This window comes from Pinus tabuliformis, chromosome Q (genome assembly GCF_031772625.1).
Source record: "Pinus tabuliformis cultivar Carrire ecotype Pingquan chromosome Q, CPIR1, whole genome shotgun sequence".
Classification (NCBI taxonomy): domain Eukaryota; kingdom Viridiplantae; phylum Streptophyta; class Pinopsida; order Pinales; family Pinaceae; genus Pinus; species Pinus tabuliformis.
In genome coordinates, this window is record NC_142296.1 from 663,688,846 (window position 1) to 663,696,224 (window position 7,379).

The window sequence follows — 7,379 nt, forward strand, 5'->3', positions numbered from 1 at the left end:
TTGTATTCCTTGGATAGATCTTTTTAATGAGCTATTGTGTGTGTCAAACGAAGATCGTATGCCAAAGTTATGACCCCGAGGAGTTGATGTACAAATTTACCCGAAACGGGGCCCACACTTCGGCGTTTCATCTCCTAGGTTTAGGTTTTTGGATGTTTAGGGTTTTCCATTGTTTCTAAACAATAAGTAAGCCTTCGAGTGTAATTGTAAGACAATTCAGAGGCATGTAGCTACCACATCTCTTCTCAGAGATAAGCTACCATCGCACTCGCTGGTTTATTTCCATTTCTGTTTGTAAGCATATTTCAATATTTTACATTAATGAAATGAAGTACTATATCTATTGCATCTCTGTATTTATGGTTATTTCTATAATGTGTTGCATTCCTATTTAAATCTGGATCGGTGGTATCAAAGCGGTTTGCTTTTTCTCTGTTTTTCTTTGCATGTTCCCAACGAGGTCGAGATATAAGGAGTTAGGGATTAAACTGGTCGAACCTTTGCAAGTCCATCCTCGTAAATCCCGATGGCCTCCCATGGCGGATGTAAAGAAAGACGAGGGGGCCAAGAGATCCTATCAAAATCTTGCTCGAAGAAGCCCTCAAGTGACAAAGGAACGTGATGATGGACAACTTTGCCTAGATCCTTCAGCGGCTGCCCAGAGGCGACACATCAGCTTCCAACAACTACTCTAGAAATGCCACACTTGTTAAGGTACAAGTTAATTTTGAAATCCCAATCTTCGAGGGTCAGATAGAGGTAGATGCTATCGATAAATCGTTAAATCTACAAGAAGGGTATTTTTCTGTTCATGATTTTTCTACTCAGGAAAATATTATTTTCGCTCTTCTCAAAGTAGCCCCCCACGTCAAGGATTGGTGGGAAACGCACTGCGAGTAGAAGGATGAAAGTACGTGCTCACTGCTTTCAGCCGCACCCACTTGTAATTCATTTTGGGATGCCATCAAGGAGCAGTACTACCCTATCAAGAGCTATGAGGACAAATACATCAAGCGAACATCATTCGGCATGGAAGGGACGAAGAAATGCCAGAGTTGACCAATATTTTTCATACCCTTCACACAATGTTGGGTATTAAGGATTCTGAGCTACATTTGGTACTCAAATACCGAAGTTTCCTACACAGGTACATCAAGGATGAGATGGAGATCCTAGACATCTCCTCGCTTGGCAAGGCATACCGATACGCTGTCAAGATCAAGAAAAAGTTTTAAAAAAAGAAGCGAGACTTTGGATTTGCTAATCTGAAGACCAAAGGAAAACACCAAGGCGGGGTGACCCAAGAGAACTCGTCTAAGCCACAAGAAAAGAACAACACCACGAATTCAAAGAAGGACATAGGAAAGTGGTGTGAGTTCCATAAGAGCTCCACTCATAACATAAGTGAGTGTCAGACCAAGCAGTCACTGGTGGCCAAGTTGAAGGCCTCAGAATGAGATGCATGTTTCGACCCTGAGTTAGAACCCAACAAGGGGAATGACAAAGGGAAGAAAATCTTGATGCAGAGCCCAGCATCACTATTGCCATTGCCAAGGTCTATAAGAATGAGCCTGAAGATCTAGAGTATGGGGAGTGTCTTTTACACTCACTGATGTCGGTGAAGGGTTCACCGCTGCAATTCATTGTTGATAGTGGGAGCCAAAAGAACCTCATTTTAGTAGAGGTCGTGAAGCAGTTCGGCCTACTAACTACACCACACCCACAGTTGTACAATATCAGGTGGCTTCACCCAGGATGAGATCTACGAGTCCGCCACTAGTGTTGCCTTCCCTACAACATCAAGCCCTACACAGATGAGGTATTTTGTGATGTTGCACCTCTTGATTTTTGTGATGTACTATTAGGCCAACCATACTTATGAAAGCGACATGCTGCGTATGAGTCAAGGCCTCGCGTTGTTATTATTACTTTGGGTAATTAATTATACAAGATACCGGAGGTAGCCCCACCTACTGCCACCTCTTTAATCACTTCTAAGAAATGTAGCAAGCTCATCTCCTAGACTAGGAAATTTATTTTCTGTCTAGTTCGCTCCCAAATTACAAGGAAGATCGTTGCCACATCCATGACCCCCATGAAGGGTTCCTCCACGCAGCAGCGGCAACAATGGGATACAGTCATCTTCTCCTCATCCACAGGGGTACTGTTGCACTGTCAAGTCAAGCATTTAGCCGATATGACTTCCAGAGCACCTCTACCCAATGAGTCGATCTATCGCCACTTCATTCTAGAAAATTCCAAGTACAAACAGTGACATGATCAACAAAATTTTCAGGTGGGTGACAAAGTCTAGTTGCATCTATAGAAAGAACGCCATAAAAGATCCCATCAGAAGCTCCTACCACTCCGATATGGTCCTTACACCATTACCAAGGTTGTGGGAAACAATGCTTTGGAGCACATCATTCCCCCATTCCTTCGCTTGCACCAAGTGTTCAATGTGGACTATTGTTGACCATGCTTTGCACCATCACTGGACACAACAGAGGTTACAGAATAGCGCATCGGGGACCAAGTTCAACAGAAGTTTCCTCATCTCATGGAGGAGGAATGATACAAGTCGATGTTGGTGGCCACCCACCTATCCCACATGGAACACCACAACTATCTCTTTCAGTTTTTTAGTTTACTACATTATAGCATAATTTACTATTTTTAGCATTTTTTCGGGTCCTTAACTTCCAAAGCTGTTTTGTGGCCCTAAACGATGTTTTTTGGGAAACTAGGAGCAACATAGGTCGATGGACTGATGTTGCTCTTCCTGAAGCTGTAATCCTCGGATATATCTTTCTAGAGAGCTATTGTGTGTGTCAAAGAGAGATCATATGCCAAGATTACAACCCCGGGAAGTTGATGTACCAATTTACACGAAACGGGGCCCACAGTTTGGTGTTTCATCTCCTAGGGTTAGGTTTTTGGATGTTTAGGGTTTTCCATTGTTTCTCGACAATAAATAGGCCTTCAAGCCTCATTGTAAGACAATGAAAAGGCATGTAACTGCCACATCTCTACTCAGAGATAAGCTACCATTGCCCTAGCTGGTTTATTTTCATTTCTGTTTGTAAGATATTTCAGTATTTTACATTAATTAAATGAAGTATTATTTTTGTTGCATCTCTGTATTTATGGTTATTTCTATAATCTGTTGTGTTCCTGTTTAAATCCGGATCATTATGAAAGTTACTACTTCCTTCTTCCCCATTTTTGAGCTTCTTCATATTTTAATTTCGAGCATGTGGTTTTGTGTCTGGTCGGTTTTAATGTCCATTTGTTTCCAAGATTCCTCAACTTAAAGGGTTCCACAAATTTCTGTGAGAAATGAGATTTTTTTCTCATATTGATTACTTTGGATATTTATGGAATGGAATTATTATGCAAAGGAAGAAAATTGGACCTTCAACTGGACGATTGTTGAAGGCTCATTACATTTGGCATCCTCCTTTACGTATCTTTCATAGACCACTTTCTCTCAATTCACTCGAAATAAAGGATTTATATTTTCAATCTCTCATTTTTTTCATTTTCATTTGCAGTTTATTTTTTTATTACATTATGTGTGTTATGTTCTCATGGAATTTAGAATTAAGTTTCGTTTTTTTATTACAATATTCTCTAAGCATGCTTGTGTATTTATTGAATTTAGGCTTATGTTCCATATCAAATTTATTAAGAAGGTTTTCGGCGATAATCACATCAAAATTCATTTGTCGATGTCTTTCGAACCAACAAGTGTGGTTCTCATCGTGACGATGAACCACACTTGTTGGTTCAAAACGAGTTGACAAATGAATTTTGATGTGATTATCACCAAAAACCTTATTAATAAACATGGTTGTGCATTTATGTAGCTTGCAACAACTTACTATCAAATTGGACTTTACTCACTCATCCAACAAAAACCAAACCAAAAATCTGTTTGATTGATTGTATTTCATTTACTCTAGCAAAAACCAACCTTGAGAACATCTCCATCCTACAAACATGCTCATGAACCACTCCATATATTGTCAATATCCTTTTTTGGTGTTAGTGTCAGTATATGCATACTTCCATCAAGGATCAAATATGCTCTTTTCATTTTCATTTTAGGTGTCTCATACTGAATTTTTGATCATTCCACTGGGTCATGCCAAAATGGTTTACTGATGGTTGTCTTCTTCTCAGAAAATCAGATTTTCTCTCATGATGTACATTTGCTAACCCATCTCCATGTTGCATTCAGTTATGGTTTCAATTATGTTATTTTTAGAGTCAAGGAAGTTATGTTTCCATTAGGTCTTAGGGTTCATTTCCAAGGTGTTTCCAATAGGTCTTAGGGTCCATTTCCAAGGTCAAAGCATAGTTTCAAGTGTAAATAAAGGGTAGCAAAGGTATGAGGAAGACCAATAAAAAAAGAGTGAAGTCATGGCTATTGTACAAAGATCTTATTTCACTGATGTAATTTTCATCTCAAAAACATGTTTTTGAGATGAAAACATGGTATTTTAGTTGATTCATATTTTTTGATGTAATTCAAACCATTTCATGTAATAAGTGCTCCCATAAGCTGCCCAAGCATTTCTCCTTGTTGCAAGAAAATGAAGCCATTGCAAAAATCAGTTCAACCAAAGCATCATCCACTGAAGAGAGACAAAGAAAGAAAAGCATTAAACGCAAATTTGAAGCCAAAGTAAAAGTTCCAAAAAAAAATTATAAAGTGGGTTTTTTTCTAAAGAAAACTCAAAATCACCTTCTATATAAGAATTCAAAATCCTTATTCAAATTCATCATATTCATTTGACAAAGAGAAAGAAGAGAGTTGAAGGGGAGAAGGGAGTTGAAGCCAGTTGGTGGCTGAGCAAAGAGGAGGCGTTGCACATAGAGCAAAGAGCGTTGTGCACAGGGCTAAGAAAAGAGGAGGTGTTGTGCATAGAGGAGGGAGTGTTGCACATATAGACAGACTATTGAACATAGAGCCTATTTTCCAGTGCATTTTTGCATGACGTTGTGCATACAACCGAAGCGCTACGCACCTGTACAAGGTGTTGTGCATAGGGTCGGCAAACACTAAGACCACCCTATCAACCATATAAATCACTCTTTTCCTATCTAGAGCCTCTAAATAATTAAGTACACTCCTTGAGCTATCCTCCCGGCACTCATTTCATGATTTGGAAGTTTGTTTGCTATTTAAATTTTCAAACCCTATGTTGCCTAAAAACCCCTCCCTGCTTACCTTATCCCTTATTCCTAGATTTTGTTGTCAAATCCCTCGACCTATCCCCTATACCCTAATCCCCCAAACAAAATCCCTACACCTATCCCCTATACCCTAATCCCCCAAAAAAATCCTTAAACCCATATTTACTAAACAGTCCCTACCAAAAAATATCCTCCTTCTCACTCTCACATCATACATATCTCATCATACATCGCACAAACTCCTCTCCCCTTCCCCTATCCCTATTCACCATAACTCACTTCTTGATTACCTTCTCTCAAAATTTCAAATTCAAAAGACATGGATAAAGAGGATAGAGATTATGACGAGGACGAAAACAGTGGCAGTGAAAGCATGGGAGATGAACCTCAACATCAGAGAAAACCACATAAGAGAGGTAGAATTATCAGAGAGGAACCATTAAACATCAGAGAGTTACAAGCTTCTCATATAACTGTCTCTTGTTTCAGGCATCTAGGGTGTTATGAGTTTTGTCAGCAGTTACAAAGAGTTCAACATCATCCTCAGTTGCCCAAGCTTTTTGTAGTCAATCTCCGTGATAATAAGGTAACTCTTCCTGGGGTGACATTTACAGTTTCATCCTCCATCATTGGTGATGCTACAAGGATTCCAAATGTGGGGGGAAAATGGTATAAAGCACAAGATTTGGATGAGCACTACTATGAGCCATACATTAAGCCTAGGTATAGGAATGAAAAGAAGAGGACCTTTCCTTTTAGGTTCTTTGATGGCAAGTATGCCCCTATGATGAGGATCATTATGAAGTATTTTACATGTGAGGGAAGATTTTCCAAATTGTACACCTATCATATTAGGCTTCTTATGCACTTCGCAAGAGTGAAACTAATGAATATCCCATATTTCTTATTCAAGAACATTGAGAGGATTGCCTACATTGTACAGAAAAAGCCATACCCCCAATAGATGAGTAGTATCTATCGTTATTCTTTGATTAAGATGATTGTGCTACATTATCTCAACCTCCTCAACATCTCCTGTGATACATTTATTTCCAATGACATCTTCAATGGTCCTCAGATTCCTCGACTGGTGCCCCAAGAAGAAAAAAGGGATTCCAACAGTGCCAAAGTAAAAAAAAAGTGAGAAGGCTAAAGAGACTAAAGTTGTTGAGAAGCCAGAAACCTACAAAACATATCAGAGAGGGGATAGAAAGTTGTTTGCAGCGGATAGGCAAGTTTTTACTCCACTTGATGTGCAAGGAGCCTTGCCTTCTTCATCAACTCATATTCAAATGCTTGCTCCACAAACTGTGGAAGGGGCTTTGCCTTCTTCATCAACACAATAGGTACAACAGGTGTAATAGGTGCATAAAGGGAAAGAAAAGATGTTGGAGGAAAGCCTCAATGATGAAGAGGAAAGGGAATTTGATTTGATGGAACATGATGGACTAGAACAGCCACACATTCATCATGGCATTGAGATAGTCAACTTGGAGGCTCAAGATGAGGCAACAAATGAAAATATAACCATAAGGGAAAAAGATGCACGGATCCAAACACTGATGGAAAACTTGGCGAGAGCTAAGTATGTCATTACATACCTTGAGCAAGAGAACAAGCAACTAAGTGACAAACAAGTCCTCATGGAGCTGGAACTTCTCAAAGGAAAGAGGCAAGGTGACAAAGGCAAGTCAGTAATGCAAGAGGAAGACCCCTTGACTACAAAACAAGGGCTTGAAAAGGAGATTGAGGAGGATAGAGAAACATGGCTTTATAGGGTCAATTTTCATTTGGAGAAGCTGCTAGAAAGGGCCAACAGGGACAATCAAATCATTAGGCACATTGCTCGCCATTACAGGACCTGGAACAAGATTTGCAACATAAGAGTCAAGCAAATGAAAACAAGGCTAAAACAAGCACTCAAATGCAAAAAGGAGGGTGATAGGCTTATGTTGCTTGCTGAAGCTTCCTTGACTAAGCAAGACACTTGGTGGTGGTGTTCTACACAAAATTTGAGTAGGTTTTGAGAAATTTTTCCTTTTTGAAGAATTTTGCAATTTTTGACTCAGAAAAATTGGCTCTCTACGCAGCGCGACTGGTGCTGCGCATTTCCTAGGGGAATCCAAACAGGAAATGGTTAGAATTTTTTGATTCAAAATGATGAGTATATGCACCCT